The sequence below is a fragment of the Helianthus annuus genome, chromosome 12 (assembly GCF_002127325.2).
Source record: "Helianthus annuus cultivar XRQ/B chromosome 12, HanXRQr2.0-SUNRISE, whole genome shotgun sequence".
Lineage (NCBI taxonomy): Eukaryota > Viridiplantae > Streptophyta > Magnoliopsida > Asterales > Asteraceae > Helianthus > Helianthus annuus.
Genome location: NC_035444.2, coordinates 61692189 through 61709693, shown reverse-complemented (window position 1 = coordinate 61709693; position 17505 = coordinate 61692189).

The following is a 17505-nucleotide window of genomic DNA, read 5'->3' as shown; positions in this document are numbered from 1 at the left end:
TGAAAATTTTCAAAGTACTTTAGTTCAAGGATCATAGGTTCGGTTGTCAAAGTGTAAGGGTTGGTTAGGATAATGAGTATAATAAAAATAGTCAAGGATCATACCTGAGGATCCAAGTTAGGATCCTAACCTTTAATCGGGATAACCATAAGTAAAACTTTAATGGATAATAAGGATTAAGGATCCTTAAATGTTTAACCTCGAGAGCCTGAAAAATGGAATATAACTTGGGACTAAGCCAATGTAAAAAATAAATTAGTAACTGGGGACATGCCCAAAGGATAACTGAGAATGATCCCGGAGGATCACTGGGGACAAGCCCAAAGGATAACTGGGGACAAGCCCAAAGGATCACTGGGGACAAGCCCAAAGGATCGTATGTAAACTGGAGTATGGCCCTTACTGGCGACTATCCAAACTTTGTGACATGAAAATGTCAAAACCTTAGCTAACGTGAAAACGTTAGAAACCTTAGGAACGGATGTATGGTACGTCTACCATTATACGTAGGATCCTAAATATAGCCAGTACGATGAGGTTGTCAGCCCCGGAAGTGGGTACTGGTCCCAAAGACGTGAACTATATCAGGATCATCGTGCGCTGCTGGCGGAAACTGGGGATAATCCCAAGGATAACTGGGGTTGGACCCAAGGATCTATGGTGCTTTTGAAGATCTTTGACGATATGCTGAAGGTACCTGAACTATCATAACTCGAATGGTTTGTGAGTAGAGGATGAAGGATACAAGATCCTTATCCTTAGGTAAAAAGTAAGAGAATGTAATAGTTTTAGGATAAGCATATTACCAGAGTAAGGATCACTGATATCGCCGGGATCCTCCAAGGATACTTCAATGTAAGGATCATATGCTTGAAGGATTATGTTCACATGAAATATTTCTTCAAGTGAACAGCATTCCAGGCTCTTGGTAACGAATTTCCTTCCATGGTTAGCAACCTGTATGCCCCCTTTCCTGCTTCAGCTTCAATCAAGTAGGGACCTTCCCATTTTGGTGCTAACTTCCCATCAGCAGGATTGATAGTATTTTGGAATGCTTTTCTCAACACCATATCTCCGACTTGGAACTTCCTTATCCTGACATTCTTGTTGTAAGCACCAGCCATTCTTTGTTGGTAGCTTGCCATCCTTATCCTAGCCAGATCCCTGATTTCCTCAATAGTATCCAAATCCTGAGCTAGGATTGCAGCATTCTCTTCAGGATCACGAGCACTTGTTCTAGCAGTTGGGACCACCATCTCGGTTGGGATCACTGCTTCTGCCCCAAATACTAAAGAGAAAGGTGTTTGACCAGTGGCATTCTTGGGAGTTGTCCTATCAGCCCATAGCACATAAGGTAACTCCTCTGCCCATTTCCCCTTCTTGGATCCTAGCTTCTTTTTCAGATTGTTGATGATGATCTTGTTGGATGATTCTGCTTGACCATTGGCTTGTGGGTGAACTGGTGTTGATGTTATCATCTTGATTCCCCAACTGTCACAAAAGTTAGTGGTTCTGCTTCCAATGAATTGGGAACCATTATCACATACAATTTCAGAGGGAATGCCAAATCTAGTTATAATGTTTCTTTTAATGAAGGATATGACTTCCTTTTCCCTGACTTGAGCAAAGGCTTCAGCTTCTATCCACTTAGAAAAATAGTCAGTCATGGCAAGCATAAATACTTTTCCACCAGGTGCTTTAGGAAGCTTGCCAACTATATCCATTCCCCATCTCATGAATGGCCAAGAAGATGGTATTGGGTGTAAAAATTCAGCTGGTTGATGAAGGATATTGCTGTGTCTTTGGCAAGGATCACATTTCCTAGCATATTCTACAGCATCCCTTTTCATGGTTGGCCAGTAGTATCCTGTTCTTAGGATCCTTGAGAATAATGCTCTGCCCCCAGTGTGGTTTCCACAATCTCCTTCATGGAAGTCTCTCAACACTTCTTCGATTTCAGGATCCTCAATACATCTTAAATATGGTCCTGCAAGGGATCGTTTATATAGCACATTATTTAAGATTGTAAATTGAGATACCTTAATCCTGAAAGCTCTAGGATTTTCTCCCATCGGAATCTCCCCGTGTTGCAAGTATTTCATGATTGGTGAGACCCATGATCCTGCATAAGATTGAGCTTCTTCACTAGGGATTACTGCAGTATCCTCTTCTATTTCCATGGCCACTTGATTTTCAATAGCAGGAGCCAGGATATGGATGATAGGGATACTTATGTCTTCTGGAATTTTTAAGGATGATCCTAAGTTGGCCAATGCATCAGCTTCCGTGTTATCCTCCCATGGTACCTGTGTTAAGCTGAAAGAAGCAAAAGAGAGTGCCAATTCTTTGACTATTTCTAAATATTTGGTTAGTTTTTCACCTTTAACAGCATAGGATCTGTTTTGGTCAAAAATCACACAAGGATAATGTAACCAAACTTTATGAAAACGGGGTATGATGCTTGGTTAATTATGAAAGTAAAGGATCACTTCTGTGATAAAGATGCAAAGACACAATGATTTATACGAGGAAAAAAGCCCTTGATCAATGAATGATCTCCGGCATAAAAAACCTCGGGTGATGGCAACTACCGATCACCAACTTCAATATAACAAAAATATGATTACAACTTTGGATGATAATGAGCTGAGTACAAGGATCACTATTGCTTTTGGTGTCTAAGTGTGTGAGAGTTGCGTTGTATGTCGTGTGTCCTCTTCCAAATGATGGAGAAGTGATATTTATACATGTGTAGGTGACCTATTTTAGGTAGCTAAACTAATATTCAGCTCATTACCCCTTTAGAAATGAGATACAATCTAGCCTAAATAGCCGCCCATAAATCAAGCCATGTTTCCATATCCTGTGCAACGTCTATCTCTGATTTAGCTCTTGCCATAATTGTGAAGACGCGTCCCTGGATCATGACGCCTAGAGCGTATTCTGCTAGATGTTCCTGCGAAACAATATTGTATTAAGTCGAAGTGGCCATTAGTATGAGGATCACCATAATGTCCCATGATCCTGATCCTGAAGTCCTGCTGAGGATCACTGTCTGCCAAAGAAACAAGGATCACTGGTTAGGATCATGTGTAAGGATCACCTATTATAAAAGTCCAGCCCTAACAATTGCCCCCAAAATATAAGGAGTTGATTGTAAATTAACGAGTTGTATTTTGTTTTGATCTTATCTCTAACGGGCAACTCCGAGTAACTAGCCGTTAATATTGAACTAGCCGTTACGATCATTACGTCATGGATGTGACAATCCCTGCAAATCATGATTATAAATAGGAGATAGGGTGAGGATCAGTTTGTATTTAAATTCAAGATACACTCCCTTTATATTCTGCACCGAAGATTGATCAGGTATCTTTCTCTCTTTCTTTTCTCTTTGCTCTGTTTTCTGCTTCTACTCTGTTTCCGTCCCGTCACAAACATGTTGCTCCGGAATTCTCCACACAAGGATCCCAAGAAGGATAGTCCCTTAAAAAGCCAGGGGATTATCAAGGATTCTCCTACGGAGAGGTGTTGTTTCACTGATGTTCACATAGACAGAATTCGTCATTGTTTCCCGGCGAATGCTGTTTTCAAATCCTTCACACCTACCGCTCTGAGTGACTCTGTTTCGAATACCTGGGTGGCTTTTCCTGCTACTCCATTCACCATAGGGTATTCATATCCTTTCCCATCGTTCACCCAATCTTTCTTTTCCTTAACCGGCATCTCATATATCCAAGCTATGCCGATGATCTGGAGGGTTCTGTATACCTTTGAGAGGATCATCGAGCATGAAGGGATTGATCTGGGGATGGCGGAGTTAGCTGAGTTTTACGATCTCACCACATTCGGTTCTCACCGGTATTTGTTGAAACGGAAAGCCGGGGAGGATCATCCTGTTTTCAAGGTTACTAAGAACGATTCAAACTGGAAGCGTCGCTTTTTCTTTGTTAGGAGGGATTCCATCCCAGATGGGGAGGATCTGCCAAGGAGTAGGCCATTCATGGTAGGATAGAGGATCCTCGAAGGATCACTATCAGCCTTGTCTCATATAATGAGGATCACTAATATCTCTTTTTATCTTTTGTGCAGCTATATCCATTGCTCATTTGAAATTAAGCCCTGCTGCAAAAGAGAGAGTCCTAGCTTTTAAAAAGCTTGATCCTGAAGTTAGAAGCTTCCAAGTCACTATCCAAGATTCTCAAGAGATATCCTCTGCATCTGCCACAATGTCAAGTAAGTATCCTCATAGAAAGTAAGTTTTATGTAAGAGTATTTAATTTAACAAGGGAACTTATCTTGTTTCTGAATTGTGTAGGTGCTGGAAAATCTGCCAGGTCTGTTAAATCTGCCTCCAAATTTGGGATAAGTGATCTTGCCAATGTCACGTCTTCAAAGAAGAAGGCTCCTGCTGCCAGTCCTTCAGCATCAGCTCCTAAAGCGCCTATCCGAGGCAAAGGGAAGAAGAGGAAGGCTTCAGATGATCTCCAGGGATTTCCCCTCCTCCGTCAGCAATTCCTCGACTACGTGAATGAGGTAGGGATCACTGCCCCTGTTGGTTATCCGTCTCGCATATCCTGTTTGTGTATCCTGCTTTCTTTGAGGATCATCTGATCCTAAGCTTATCTTTTTTCTCCTGTTGCAGAAACTTGCCGAGATTGAGACCTATCTTGGCCATGTTGAGGACCAGGAGAGCCAAATTGCCGACCTCCAGCAAATGGGTGTGTTAAAGGATCTCAAGATAGGAGATCTTGAGAAGGAACTCCGGGTCATGAAGGCTGAGGCTGCTCAGAGGTTGATCGATATGGATAACGAGAAGCAGGAGATCACCCAAGATGCTAAGGTCTCCGCGGCAATTGCTATGTATAAGATACAACTTCAGATGGCCGAGGAGGCTCAGGATCCTACCTTTGACAAAAGCTCGTGGGATGTTGAGGGTTGGAAGGCAAGGCTGGCAGACCTGGAGGACGAGGATGAGGCTGAGGATATCCCAATGCTGGAGGGAGGTGATGCTGACAAGGATCAAGGTGGAGCAGCCGGTGGTGATGGAGCAGCAAAGGAGTAGGCTGCATGATTGGGCGATGATGGATATTGTTGACTAGGCCGGAGCCCAATTTTTTTAGGTTTGGTAGTGGTTTTTGTGGTTGTTGATGGTTTGAGACAATTATGGTTTGTAATCTTCGAACAATAGTCTTTAGGGTTAAGGATCCTGGATCCTTTGAACAATAGGTAGGATTACAAAAGGTGGAGGGATCCTCTGTTTGGGGGATGAAGCCTTTGTGATCCTGCCGCCTTTAATTTCCTGCACAATGCTAAGACCGCATAGACAATGGACACCCTTTGCCAACCCATGTGGACGGGCCACGTTTTGCTGGTAGAAATGTGGGTTGGCAATTTTGACAACTTTCTTGAAAGGGTTAATGATCCTTTTGTTTAATAATATAACTCTAACTTTTCTGGCTTATCTCGTGTTGTTATCCTTATCTTCTTGTTTCTTAGTTGTTTTTGTAGTATATTTGTTAAAGTGGCAAGAGTTGAAAATATATTTAATAAATTTAGGATATGATCCTAGATCAAATATCCTGATATTGAAAATATTCAAAGTATTTTAGTTCAAGGATCATAGATTTGGTTGTCAAAGTATAAGGGTCGGTTAGGATAATGAATATAATTAAAATAGCCAAGGATCATACCTGAGGATCCAAGTCAGGATCCTAACCTTCAATCGAGACAATCGTGGATAAGATTTTGATGGATAATAAGGATTAAGGATCCTTATGTGTTTTACCTTTGACATACCTGAAAAACGAAGCACAACTTGGGACTAAGCCAATGTAAGAAGTAAATTAGTAACTGGGGTTATGCCCAAAGGATAACTGAGAATGATCCCAGAGGATCACTGGGGACAAGCCCATAGGATAACTGGGGACAAGCCCAAAGGATAACTGGGGACAAGCCCAAAGGATCGTATGTAAACTGGAGTATGGCCCTTTCTGGCGACTATCCAAACTTAGTGACATGAAAATGTCAAAACCTTAGCTAACGTGAAAACGTTAGAAACCTTAGGAACGGATGTATGGTACGTCTACCATTATACGTAGGATCCTAAATATAGCCAGTACGATGAGGTTGTCAGCCCCGAAAGTGGGTACTGGTCCAAAAGACGTGAACTATACCAGGATCATCGTGCGCTGCTGGCGGAAACTGGGGATAATCCCAAGGATAACTGGGGTTGGACCCAAGGATCTGTGGTGCTTTTGGAGATCTTTGACGATTTGCTGAAGATACCTGAACTATCATAACTCAAATGGTTTGTGAGTAGAGGATGAAGGATACATGATCCTTATCCTTAGGTAAAAAGTAAGAAAATGCAATAGTTTTAGGATAAGCATATTACCAGAGTAAGGATCACTGATATCTCCGGGATCCTTCAAGGATACTTCAATGTAAGGATCACATGCATGAAGGATCATGTTCACATGAAATATTTCTTTAAGTGAACAGCATTCCAGGCTCTTGGTAACAAGTTTCCTTCCATGGTTAGCAACCTGTATGCCCCCTTTCCTGCTTCAGCTTCAATCAAGTAGGGACCTTCCCATTTTGGTGCTAGCTTCCCATTCAGCAGGATTGATAGTATTTTGAAATGCTTTTCTCAACACCATATCTCCGACTTGGAACTTCCTTATCCTGACATTTTTGTTGTAGGTACCAGCCATTCTTTGTTGGTAGCTTGCCATCCTTATTCTAGCTAGATCCCTGATTTCCTTAATAGTATCCAAATCCTGAGCTAGGATTGCAGCATTTTCTTCAGGATCACGAGCAATTGTTCTAGCAGTTGGCATCACCATCTCTGTTGGGATCACTGCTTCTGCCCCAAATACTAAAGAGAAAGGTGTTTGACCAGTGGCATTCTTGGGAGTTGTCCTATCAGCCCATAGCACATAAGGTAACTCCTCTGCCCATTTTCCTTTCTTGGATCCTAGCTTCTTCTTCAGATTGTTGATGATGATCTTGTTGGATGATTCTGCTTGACCATTGGCTTGTGGATGAACTGGTGTTGATGTTATCATCTTGATTCCCCAACTGTCACAAAAGTTAGTGGTTCTGCTTCCAATGAATTGGGAGCCATTATCACATACAATTTCAGAGGGAATGCCAAATCTAGTTATAATGTTTCTTTTAATGAAGGATATGACTTCCTTTTCTCTGACTTGAGCGAAGGCTTCAGCTTCTATCCACTTGGAAAAATAGTCAGTCATGGCAAGCATAAATACTTTTCCACCAGGTGCTTTAGGGAGCTTGCCAACTATATCCATTCCCCATCTCATGAATGGCCAAGAGGATGGTATTGGGTGTAAAAATTCAGCTGGCTGATGGAGGATATTGCTATGCCTTTGGCAAGGATCACATTTCTTAGCATACTCTACAGCATCCCTTTTCATGGTTGGCCAGTAGTATCCTGTTCTAAGGATCCTTGAGAATAATGCCCTGCCCCCAGTGTGGTTTCCACAATCTCCTTCATGGAAGTCCCTCAACACTTCTTCAATTTCAGGATCCTCAATACATCTTAAATATGGTCCTGCAAGGGATCGTTTATATAGCACATTATTCAAGATTGTAAATTGAGATACCTTGATCCTGAAAGCTCTAGGATTTTCTCCCATTGGAATCTCTCCGTTTTGCAAGTATTTCATGATTGGTGGGATCCATGTTCCTGAATAAGATTGAGCTTCTTCACTAGGGATTACTGCAGTATCCTCTTCTATTTCCATGGCCACTTGATTTTCAATAGCAGGAGCCAGGATATGGATGATAGGGATACTTATGTCTTCTGGAATTTTTAAGGATGATCCTAGGTTGGCCAATGCATCAGCTTCCGTGTTATCCTCCCTTGGTACCTGTGTTAAGCTAAAAGAAACAAAAGAGAGGGCCAATTCTTTGACTATCTCTAAATATTTGGTTAGTTTTTCACCTTTAACAGCATAGGATCCATTAAAGTGATTGGTGATCAATAATGAGTCTACATATACTTCGAGATATTTTACCCCCATATCCTTAGCAATTTGTAAGCCAGCAATTAAGGCTTCATATTCAGCCTCATTGTTAGTTGCTTGGAACTCACAGGCTATGGAGTGGGGTATTATGTCCCCCTGTGGCGATTTTAGTAGGATCCCTAGCCCTGTGCCTTTGATATTTGAGGATCCGTCAGTGTGTAGTATCCAAGGATCCTTGGTCTCATCCAGCTGCTGGACCTCCAATTCCGCTTCTTTTTGTAGATCACTACTGAAATCAGCCACAAAGTCAGCTAGTGCTTGAGATTTAATGGCTGTTCTTGGTTCATATCTTATATCATGGGCACTAAGCTTCACTGCCCACTTAGCCATCCTCCCTGACATCTCCGGTTTCCTGAGGACATTCTTAATTGGAAAATTAGTTTTAACAACAATAGTATGGGTTTCAAAATAATGCCTTAACTTAGTGGATGCCATGATTAATGTAAGAATAAGTTTTTCGAGGTGTGAGTACCTGGATTCGGCATCAAGCAAACTTTTACTTACATAGTAGATAGGATATTGTGTACCTTCATGATCCTTGACAAGGACTGCACTTACAGCGGTTGAGGATACCGCCAGGTATAAGGATAACACATCTCCTTTTTCCGGTTTTGCTAATGCTGGTGCTGAGGACATATATTCTTTAAGGGCTTGTAAAGCGTTCTCATGTTTCTCAGTCCATTCAAACTTCTTATTCTTCCTTAGGATATCGTAGAATTCTTTGCATTTTTCTGAGGATTTCGATATGAACCTGTTCAAAGCTGCTATCCTGCCTGTCTGTCTTTGAACATCCTTGGCATTGGCAGGAGATTTGATATTTATTAATGCTTTGATTTGTTCCGGGCTTGCTTCAATGCCCCTCTGGGTTACCATGTATCCTAAGAACTTTCCTGCCTTAACACCAAAATGGCATTTTGAAGGATTAAGTTTCATGTTGTAATTATCAAGGATATCGAATGCTTCTTCCAAGTCCCTTAGGTGATCCTCAGCTTTCTTTGACTTGACCACCATATCATCTATGTACACCTCCATAGTTTTTCCGATTTGATCTTTGAACATCATATTTACCAGCCTTTGATATGTTGCACCTGCATTTCTTAGTCCAAAAGGCATGGCAATATAACAATATAAACCGGTTGGGGTCATAAAGGCATCCTCTTGGTCAGATGGTTCCATCTGAATTTGTTGGAATCCAGATGATGCATCCATAAAGGTTAACAGTTCATGCCCCGCTGTTGCATCCACCATGGAGTCAATGTGGGGTAATGGGAAAGGATCCTTGGGACATGCCTTATTCAAATCAGTGAAATCGACACATACCCTCCACTTTCCGTTTTTCTTTTGGACAACAACCACATTGGCTAACCATTTTGGATACTTTACCTCTCTGATCATACCTGCTCGAAGTAGTCTCTCTACTTCTTCTTGGATAATGGCATTCCTTTCTGGTGCAAACTTCCTCCTTTTTTGATGGATTGGTTTGATAGACCTGTCAATGCCAAGTTTGTGAGTAATAATATCCTTAGATATACCTGTCATATCTTCATGCTTCCAAGCAAAGGTAGATTTTCTTCTTTTGAGGAAGGATATCATGTCTTCTTTCATCTTGCCAAGGATCCCTGATCCAATATAGATTTTTGATTCAGGATCACTAGGATCCAAGAGGATTTCGTCCACATCTTGTTCCCTTGCCTCCAAGACATTCCTCGGAGGATACTGTAATTGCTATTGCTCCATTGGCTTCGAGGTTGGCTTCATGGATGAGGTATAACAATCCTTAGCCTCCTGCTGATCACTGTCGATCTTGATTATCCCCCATGGGCTAGGGAGCTTCACACATTGATGGTAGGTAGATGGAACTGCTTTCATGTCATGTATCCAAGGCCTGCCAAGGATAACGTTGCAACAAGACAAACAGTCAATAACACAAAATTTTTGGTAATTATGTAATCCTTCCACGTAGATTGGGAGTTTGATGTCCCCCAGAGTTTTCTTCGTTTCCCCACTGAATCCTACAAGCACGGAGGATCTCGGTGTGATGTCTGATTCTGGGATTCCCATCTTCTTCAGGACATCAAGCTGGATAATGTTCACTGAGCTCCCTCCATCAATAAGGATCCTGCGGACAAAATGGTTAGAGATAAAGAGAGTGATAACTAAACTATCATGGTGAGGATCCTGAATGTTAATGCGATCATCCTCATCAAATGTTATCATCTTCCCTTCTGAGACACTTGAGGTTCTAATAGGCCTTTCTCCATTATCCATTTTTGATTCTTTTGCATGTCTTTTGGCCGCTGAAAAGGATGTACCACAGATGTCTGATCCTCCGGATATAAAGTTGATCACTTGTGCGTTTGCCGGAGGTGCTGGAGCCTTTTCAGGGATCCTTTCAGGATCCTGGGTCCTTTGCTTTTTTCTCCCTAACAATTCTTTTAGATGCCCCTTGCTTAGCAGGTATCCAATTTCTTTCTTAAGGCTATGCAATCTTCAGTTAGATGCCCGAAATCCTCATGGTATGCACACCATTTGGACTTGTCTTTAGTCCCGGATGGTTTATCATTCTTCCTGGGCCACCTAGCTTTTTCACCTAGATTCTGCATTGCAAGGATTAGTTCATGATTATCAACGGAAAAACAATATTCTGAGATTGGAGGATATTCTTCATCATCCTCTTCTTGGTCAACAGCATGCACATTCTTGTTCTCATTTCTATGGTAGGATTTGAACTTGTTGCTCTTGAAGGAGGATCCTTGCTTATCTTGTTTTGAGGATCCTACTTGTCTCTCCTGGATCCTCTTGTCATCCTCTAGCCGGATGAACCTGAGTGCTCGAGTTCTTACTTCATCTAGATTCCTGCACGGTGTCATAACAAGATCATCATAGAATAATGAATCCTTAAGCAGTCCCATTTTGAAGGCTTCAACAGCCGTAGCCATATCCAAGTTGGGAATGTCCAAGGATTCTTTACTAAATTTAGTTATATAATCCCTTAATGATTCATTATGATTTTGAGTTATCCTGTACAAATCACTAGTTAATTTTTCAAATTTTCTGCTACAAGAGAATTGGTTATTGAATAAATTAACTAAATTAGCAAATGAAGTAATAGAGTAGGGGGGAAGACTTAGCAGCCATTTAAGAGCTGATCCTGTAAGAGTGGATCCAAATCCTTTACATAGGCATGCTTCCTTCAATTTTTCTGGGATAGGATTGATCTCCATCCTCTCCCTGTATTGTGCTATATGCTCCTCTGGATCCGTTGTACCATCATACAGCTTCATGGTAGGGATATGGAACCTTTTGGGTACCTCTGCATCACAAATTGGTGGTGCAAAGCGAGATACCTTGTGGCTTCCATCTGCAATCTCTGGGATAGGCTTGACTACCCCTGGAACGCTTGAGATCATGTCCTTTAGTTTCTGTAATTCCCTGGCCATAGCATGATTGGTACCTGTATCCTGCATGAATCCATGGTTAGTGGTAGGATAATTATTTAAAGTGTTACCTCCCATTGGGTTCAAGTTAGGGAATCCATATTGCTGGGATTCCGGAACAACGGAGGGACCAGTGGAAGCAATGGTCTGCATTGGAATGAAGTCCCCTTGATGGACATCTAGACTTCCTGTTTGCAAACTTTTTAGGGATCCTGGCATCTGTAAGGATCCTGGTATCTGGGATGATCCTGGAACGAAGGAGGATCCTTGAACCTGGGATGATCCTGGAACAAAGGAGGGTCCTTGAACCTGGGATGATCCTGGAACAAAGGAGGGTCCTTGAACCTGGGATGATCCTGGAACAAAGGAGGATCCTTGGCCCTGAAATGATCCTGGAACAAAGTAGGATCCTTGAAGCTGCTGTGCCCCCGGATAGGCTCCCGGATTCATGAAGGATCCCATGTATTGAGGATAGGATCCTATTGGCTGAAAATGTGAATCTGATGTCTGAGTCATTGCTGCCGAGTTGAGACGTGATCCTCTTGACTCCCCTATGATTTGCACGTCGGGGATCCCTGATGGCTGGGAAGTGATCATTGGAGTATCGAAGCTCAAGGATTTGGGCATCAGTGGGGAATGATCCTCTGCCGCTTTCTTTTGTCTTTTGAGGTCTCCAATTTCCCTGAGGATCCTGTCATTAGTCTCATCCTGTCGCTGCATACGATCCTTCATCTGCAAAATTAAAGCAAATACATCACTAGTACTGGGAATAGAAGAATTCATAGCAGAAGAATATAAAGGTTTAGAGAAAGTGGGAGTTGATCTTTTCTCAGTATTTTTCTGAGATCCTGCAGGTGGAGGAGGCAAAGTGATCTGTGATGAGGTGACTGCAGACATCGCCGTGGACGTGTTCTTCAATGATGAAGCCATGTAACTCTTTGAAATGATTTCGAACAAAAGATTTTCTTATGAATGAAGCACCAATTGCCCCACGGTGGGCGCCAAACTGTTTTGGTCAAAAATCACACAAGGATAATGTAACCAAACTTTATGAAAACGGGGTATGATGCTTGGTTAATTATGAAAGTAAAGGATCACTTCTGTGATAAAGATGCAAAGACACAATGATTTATACGAGGAAAAAAGCCCTTGATCAATGAATGATCTCCGGCATAAAAAACCTCGGGTGATGGCAACTACCGATCACCAACTTCAATATAACAAAAATATGATTACAACTTTGGATGATAATGAGCTGAGTACAAGGATCACTATTGCTTTTGGTGTCTAAGTGTGTGAGAGTTGCGTTGTATGTCGTGTGTCCTCTTCCAAATGATGGAGAAGTGATATTTATACATGTGTAGGTGACCTATTTTAGGTAGCTAAACTAATATTCAGCTCATTACCCCTTTAGAAATGAGATACAATCTAGCCTAAATAGCCGCCCATAAATCAAGCCATGTTTCCATATCCTGTGCAACGTCTATCTCTGATTTAGCTCTTGCCATAATTGTGAAGACGCGTCCTGGATCATGACGCCTAGAGCGTATTCTGCTAGATGTTCCTGCGAAAACAATATTGTATTAAGTCGAAGTGGCCATTAGTATGAGGATCACCATAATGTCCCATGATCCTGATCCTGAAGTCCTGCTGAGGATCACTGTCTGCCAAAGAAACAAGGATCACTGGTTAGGATCATGTGTAAGGATCACCTATAATAAAATCCAGCCCTAACACAAAATTAACCAGCCATGTTTATAATTCGATAATACGAGCTAGGTAGCAAGGATACTATGGTGTAATTGTGGCAATGAATGTGTGACAGAACAGCCATTAAATCCCAAGCATTAGCAGACTTTGTGGCTGATTTCAGTAGTGATCTACAAAGGAAGCCGAATTGGAGGTCCAGCAGCTGGATGAGACCAAGGATCCTTGGATACTACACACTGACGGATCCTCAAATGTCAAAGGCACGGGGCTTGGTATACTACTAAAATCGCCACAGGGGGACATAATACCCCATTCCATAGCTTGTGAGTTCCAAGCTACTAATAATGAGGCTGAATATGAAGCTTAATCGCTGGCTTACAAATTGCTAAGCATATGGGGATCAGGTATCTTGAGGTATACGTGGATTCATTGTTAATCACTAATCACTTTAATGGATCCTATGCTGTGAAAGGTGAGAAACTAACCAAATATTTAGAGATAGTCAAAGAATTGGCACTCTCCTTTGTTTCTTTCAGTTTGACACAGGTACCAAGGGAGGAAAATACAGAAGCTGATGCATTGGCCAATCTAGGATCATCTTTGAAGATCCCAGAGGATATAAGTATCCCCATCATCCATATCCTGACTCCTGCTATTGAAAATCAGGGGGCCATGGAAATAGAAGAGGATACTGCAATGATCCCTACTGAGGATACTCAATCTTGTCCAGGATCATGGATCTCACCAATCATGAGATACTTACAACATGGGGAGATTCCTATGGGAGAAAATCCTAGGGCTTTCAGAATTAAGGTATCTCAATTCACAATCTTAAATAATATGCTATATAAGCGATCTCTTGCAGGACCATATTTAAGATGTATCGAGGATCCTGAAGTTCAAGAAGTGTTAAAAGACTTCCATGAAGGAGATTGTGGAAACCACACTGGGGGCAGGGCATTGTTCTCAAGGATCCTTAGGACAGGATACTACTGGCCAACTATGAAAAGGGATGTTGTGGAGTATGCTAAAAAGTGTGATCCTTGTCAAAGACACAGCAATATCCTTCATCAGCCGGCTGAATTTCTACATCCTATACCATCCTCTTGGCCATTTATGAGATGGGGATGGATATAGTTGGCAACTCCCTAAGGCACCTGGTGGAAAAGTGTTCATGCTTGCTATGGACTGATTACGTTCTCCAAGTGGATAGAGGCTGAAGCTTTTGCCCAAGTGCAGAGAGAAGGAAGTTATATCCCTTATTAAGAGAAATATTATAACTAGATTTGGCATTCCTTCTGAATTGTAATGTGATAATGGTTCCCAATTTATTGGGAGCAGGAACTACTAACTTTTGTGACAGTTGGGGGATTAAGATGATAACATCAACACCAGTCCCACCCACAAACCAATGGCAAGCAGAATCATCCAACAAGATTCATCATCAACAATCTGAAGAAGAAACTTGGATCCAAGAAGGGAAATGGCAGAGGAATTGCCTTATGTGCTTGGGCTGATAGACAACCCCAAGAATGCTACTGGTCAAAACACCCTTCCTCTTTGGTTTTGGGCAGAATCAGTGATCCCCAACAGAAATGGTGGTTCCAACTGCTAGAACAAGTACCCGTGATCCTGAGGAGAATGTTGCAAACCTAGCTCAAGACCTGGATACTATTGAAGAAATCAGGGATCTGGCTAGGATAAGGATGGCTAAATACCAACAAAGAATGGCTGGTGCTTACAACAAAAATGTCAGGATAAGGAAATTCCAAGTTGGGGATATGGTATTGAGAAAAGCATTCCAAAATACCATCAATCCCGCTGATGGAAAATTGGCACCAAAATGGGAAGGCCCTTACTTGATTGAAGCCGAAGCAGGAAAGGGGGCATATAGATTGCTAACCATGGAAGGAAATTTGTTACCAAGAGCCTGGAACGCTGTTCACTTAAAGAAATATTTCATGTGAACAGGATCCTCCTGGCACATATGATCCTTACATTGAAAGCATCCTCAAAGGATCCCAGTGATGTCAATGATCCTTACTCTGGTAAAATCCTAATCCTAAACTATTCCATTTTCTTATTTTTACCTAAGGATAAGGATCATGTATCCTTCATCCTCCTCTCACGAGAATTTGAGTTCTGATAGTCCAGGTACCCTCAGCATATTATTGATAGTCTTCAAAAGCATCTTAGATCCTTGGGTTCAACCCCAGTTATCCTTGGGCTTGTCCCCAGTTTTCGCATGTAGCGCACGATGATCCTGGTATAGTTCATGTCTTTGGGATCAGTACCCACTCCAGGGGCTGATAACCTCATCGTACTGGCTATACCCAGGATCCTACGTATAATGGTAGACGTACCATACATCCGTTCCTAAGGTTTCTAATGTTTTCACGTTAGCTAAGGTTTTGGCATTTTCATGTCACTAAGTTTGGATAGTCGCCAGTGAGGGCCATACTCCAGTTTACATACGATCCTTGGGCTTGTCCCCAGTTATCCTTCGGGCTTGTCCCAGTTATCCTTTGGGCTTGTCCCCAGTGATCCTTTGGGCTTGTCCCAGTTATCCTTTGGGCATGTCCCCAATTACTAACTTATCTTTTATATTGGCTTAGTCCAAGTTATATCCCAATTTTTCAGGTTTTCGAAGTTAAACAATTAAGGATCCTTAATCCTTACTATCCATTAAAGTTTTACTTATGGTTATCCTGATTAAAGGTTAGGATCCTAACTTGGACCCTCAGGTATGATCCTTAACTATTTTTAATTTCATTCATTATTCATTTGAATAACCCTTAGACCTTGACAACTGAACCTATGATCCTTAAAATAAACTACTTTGAAAATTTTCGATTATAGGATATTTGATCCAGGATCATATCCAAAATTTCTTAAATATAATTTGCTTAACTTTTCTTGCTCAGACAAACATGTATCAAAACAATTGAAAATTAAAAGGATAACAATACGAGATGAGCCAAAAAGATTAGAGTTATTTTATTAACAAAAGTTTAAAACCCTTCAATGTTGTCAAAATTGCCAACCCACGTTTCTACCAGCAAAACGTGGCCCGTCCACATGGGTTGGCAAAGGGTGTCCATTGTTTGTGCGGTCATAGCATGCAGGTAAATAAAAGGCGGCAGGATCACAATGGCTTCATCCCCCAAACAGAGGATCCCCACCATTTGCAATCCTACCTATTGTCTGAAGGATCCTGGATCCTTAATCCTAAAACTATTGTTCAAAGTTACACACCATAATTGTTTAAAAACACCAACAAACACAAAAAAAAAAAAAAAAAAATTGGGCTCCGGCTATGTCTAGAAGTTTCCTTCATCGCCCAATCCTGCAGCTCAAGCCTTCGCTGCACCATCACACCACCAGCTCCACTTGCTTCTCCACCCTGATCCTTGCCAGCATCACCACCTTCAAGCATCGGGATCTCCTCAGCCTCTTCATCATCCTCCAACTCTGCCAGCCTCGCCTTCCAGCCCTCAACGTCCCATGTGCTCTTATCGAAGGCAGGATCCTGAGCCTCCGCAGCCATCTGCAGCTGGATCTTATACATGGTTATCGCAGCAGAGACCTTGGCATCCTGGGTGATATCATGCTTCTCATAATCAAAGTTGATCAGCATTTTGGCAGCATCATCCTTGGTAGCCCGGAGCTCCTTCTCAAGATCAGCAATCTTGAGATCCTTCAGCACACCATTTGTTGGAGGTCAGCAATTTGGCGATCTTGATCCTCGACGTGGCCAACATAAGTCTCTATTTCAGCAAATTTCTACAAGGGAAACAAGGCATAACGTCAGAAACAAGTGATCCTCAAAATTGTCAGGATAACAAACAGGGGCAGTGATCCTTACCTCGTTGAAATAGTCCAGAAACTGTTGGCGGAGCAGGGGCAGGCCTTGTAAATCCTCAGAGGCCTTTCTCTTCTTTCCTTTACCCCTAATAGGTGCTTTAGGGGCTGAAATGCTTGGGCTAGCAGGATTCTTCTTCCGTGAGGATTTCACGTTGGTCAGATCATCGATGCCAAACTTTGAGGCAGACTTAGAAGGTTTTCCAGCACCTACACAACCAAAATAAGATAAGTATTCTAATTAAATTTGAAATCCTACACATAATTACTTTATAAATATGAATACTTACTTGACATTGTGGCAGAGGCAGAGGATACTTCTTGAGAATCCTGGGTGGCAACCTGGAAAGTCCTTATCTCCGGATCAAGTTTCTTAAAAGCCAAGAATCTCTCTTTTGCAGCAGGAGTCAACTTAAGATGAGCAACGGATATAGCTGCACAAC